The sequence below is a fragment of the Nothoprocta perdicaria genome, unplaced genomic scaffold (assembly GCF_003342845.1).
Source record: "Nothoprocta perdicaria isolate Ctin4 unplaced genomic scaffold, notPer1 scaffold_468, whole genome shotgun sequence".
In the NCBI taxonomy this organism is placed as follows: Eukaryota; Metazoa; Chordata; class Aves; order Tinamiformes; family Tinamidae; genus Nothoprocta; species Nothoprocta perdicaria.
Genome location: NW_020455719.1, coordinates 106,734 through 110,351, shown reverse-complemented (window position 1 = coordinate 110,351; position 3,618 = coordinate 106,734).

The following is a 3,618-nucleotide window of genomic DNA, read 5'->3' as shown; positions in this document are numbered from 1 at the left end:
AAAAACTGTCAAAACATGACAAATCTCACTTTGCTTGTTGGCTTTCATTTCCAATTTCTCAATTATTCAGTTCATTTACAGATATATTCGAGCTCAAACACTACAGGAAGGGAACAAAAATTGTTGATAAAACAGCTCTTGGCTTTGAGACATRTTCTGTAATATGATTGATTTTTATGTCAGTCTTCAATTTTATATCAAAAAAAAATCTTGTTTTGCAAAATTTAAGTTTTGAATTAAATCTGTTTACCCCCATAGGTCCTATGAATCTATTTAAGTTGAACAATTACACCCATTGACTATTAAACAAGAGACAGAAAAAGTAAATGGCTTTAGAATTGCCCATAAAATACTGTCTACATGCTGGCAAGTACAAAGCAGTGCTAAACCATATTTGCAGAAATTAATACACTTCCGTCAAGAAGTTAATGGGGCTTAAAACATGCTGTTCATATGAAACACAGCCCGTGAATCACTAGAAGAAGAGAAAAACGAGTCACCTCCTTCATGAATATAGTTTGCAATGAATAATTCAGCCAGCAATATTTATGGTGCATGATGCAAATGTGTTACTAACTCTGATCAGCATTAAATTGCTTTCTCTCTCTACTACCACAGATCCTCAAAGAATGTTCATGAAGTCATACAGTGGAACATTTAATGTTTACTTAAATTAGTAGGAAATACACTTGCTAATTGAATGGTTCCCTTTGAGAATAATAGTAAGGCACCTACTCTTGAAATTCTTGCAGATAGATTACATAACCTCATGTACACTTCCAATGTGCACTCACTAGGGTTAGCTAACTAACTGTATTCCAACTAAGCAATTTTTTTCTTCCAAGAAAAACAGCTAAACGGGTAACATGATGAACAACAAGAGTTGACTATAATATTATGTGTTTGTATGTGTGTGTCATGTGTGAAGGGACAGAAATGGGTTGCAGTAAACTGTGAGATGTTTTTAGCATTAAATTTATAGCTCATACCCCAGCAAGCAAAGAAGGAATGAAAAAGTGGAACAAAAGATTGCTGTAGCAATTCTCAGTGAGGACATATGTGTTTGACAGGACCACATCAATTAGGGCATATGAATGAGTAATGATCAAAAAGTATTACTATTTTTTGGAATTGAGAGAGAGGGAAAAAAAAACGAAGCAAGTTTTACTTTCTGTACATCTATACAATTCTCAAGAAACTACTAAACCTAAGCATGAGGTGCTTAACTGGAATAACTTCTGTGAAAAACTTCTTGCTTTGTTTCACTCAGGTTTTTGAAAGCTGGAAAATGCATTTGCTTAGCTTTGCTACTTTTTTTTTTTTTTTTTTTTTTTTTGGCATCTGAGGGGAAATGTGTTATCTCTTCAATGTACCAAAATCACGTAACCACCATAGAAAGAAAAGAAGTAGCAAAGTGAACTTCCACACACTTTTTTTTGATTTTGTCACAGACCATATTTCAAAGACATAGGAACAAAAAATTCCAGAGAAGAGATTGCCTCTTGCTCTACTGATAATTAATTTCAGAGGAAAAGAAACGTAAAACGATTCCTGATCAAAATTACTACACCTTGCATTACGAATGAACTGCCTTAAATTATTGTCTGACTGGACAAGACACTGACTGGAGATCCTCAGGATGTCCTTTGCATGTCAGCCCACAGTAAAGGCTGTTCTGCATTTAAGAAAACCAGCAGGATACCAATCTGCGTGTCATCTGTGTACATAAAGTGAGCAAAGATTTATATGGCATATCAATGTATTTCAAGCCCTCCAAGATGAAAACCATTTACCTGTATGGGGGAAAAAAAAAAAAAAAAAAAAAAAAGTGACACTAAAAATATAGTTCTTCTTTGAGTAATGACAGGAAGAGGCTTCTGAAAGACTGTATGTCTTAACAGACAAATATCACAGACGCATACCCTTGAACCTTTCTAATGCAGGACACAAGATAAACACAATTTATATCAAAAATTTAGTATTTCTTCTTTGCTTAATGAGGCAAATATGTTCAGCTTCAGTGGTACCATGAGAATCTAAAATATGTTACCCTTGTATTTACTGTGAAACTCACTAATTTTTTTCATATGCAATCAAATATCCCCTCATCTAGTTATTCCATCAAACAGAAGGACCAGGCAAGTGAGCTACTGTTGCAGTTAAATGTATCATAGGCTTTCCACGGCAACACCTTACCTGGCTGCTCACATCACTCATGAGCATTCAAACCTTTTCTGATGATTACTTCACTTTGCCAAACGCAGCAGCAATCCAGCATAACTTTACAAGCCAAAGAAAATCATGCTATTTGTTCTCTGCTGTTGCCTAATTAGCTGTCTAAAATAAACAAATCAAAACAACAATAACAACAAAAAAAAAGGAATTATTGTCCATTTTTTTTTCCTGGGCAAAAGTGACAGTTTCCATTTATCAAAAGACATCTCATCAGGTTAGGTAAAATGAATGAAAAGCACATACTGGAAATACTCAGTTTCATTTTAGAAAATGAACAAGGCTACAAGGCATTCACTGGTCTCTCTTCACTTCTTTATGTTAAGTAATTCTCTCTCAAATGAGGAACTCAGAAGATGTATAACTTGGAATTTTTTGGAGAGAAAAAATTTCTAGCAGGAAATAAAAGTCAGGAAACTATACCTCCCTACCATAAAGATACAAACATTACTAGTTCACAGGATCACAGAATCACAGCATCACAGAGTGGCTGAGGTTGGAAGGGACCTCTAGAGATCATCTCGTCAAAACTCCCTGCTCCAACATGGACACCCAGAGCACAGGGCACAGGTCAGCATCCAGGCAGGTTGGGAAGATCTCCAGAGAAGGAGACTGCCCAACCGCCCTGGGCAGCATGTGCCAGGGCTCTGGCACCCTCACAAGAAAGAAGTTTCTCCTCACATGCAGCTGGAACTTCCTGTGTGTCGACTTGTAGCCGTTATTCCTTATTTTATCACTGACCACCACTGAGAAGAGCTTGGCCTCTTCCTCCCTACATTCTTCCCTCAGGTATTTACACACATTAATCAGATCCCCTCTCAACCTTCTCTCCTCCAGGCTAAACAGGCCTGGCTCACTCAGTCTTTCCTCATATGAGAGATGTTTGTTGCCCTCCGCTRAATCCCTTTTAGAAGCGCCACGTCCCTATTACACTGGAGAGCCCAGAACTGCCACCAATGCTCCAGGTGCYGCCTCACCAGAGCTGAGCAGAGGGACAGGACCCCTTCCCTCGGTCTGTTGGCAACACTCCTCCTAAGGCAGTCAGGATCCCCTTGGCCTTCTTGGCCACAGGGGTACTGCTGGTTCATGTCAATCTTTTTGACAATCAGAATTCCCAGATCCCTCTCTGTGGAGCTGCTCTCCAGAAGGTCAACCCCTAATCTGTGCTGGTGCCTGGAATTATTCTTCCCCAGGTACAGGACCCTGCACTTGTCCTTCTTGAACCTCATGGGATTCCTCACTGCCCAAATCTCYGAGCTATCTAGGTCCCTCTGAATGTCATCACAGTCCTCTGGAATGTCAGCCACTCCATCCAGTTCAGGTTAACTCAGTTTGATTTCCTTATGGAAAATCATGCAGAACTATGACTCTACCTCTCTGCGGGAA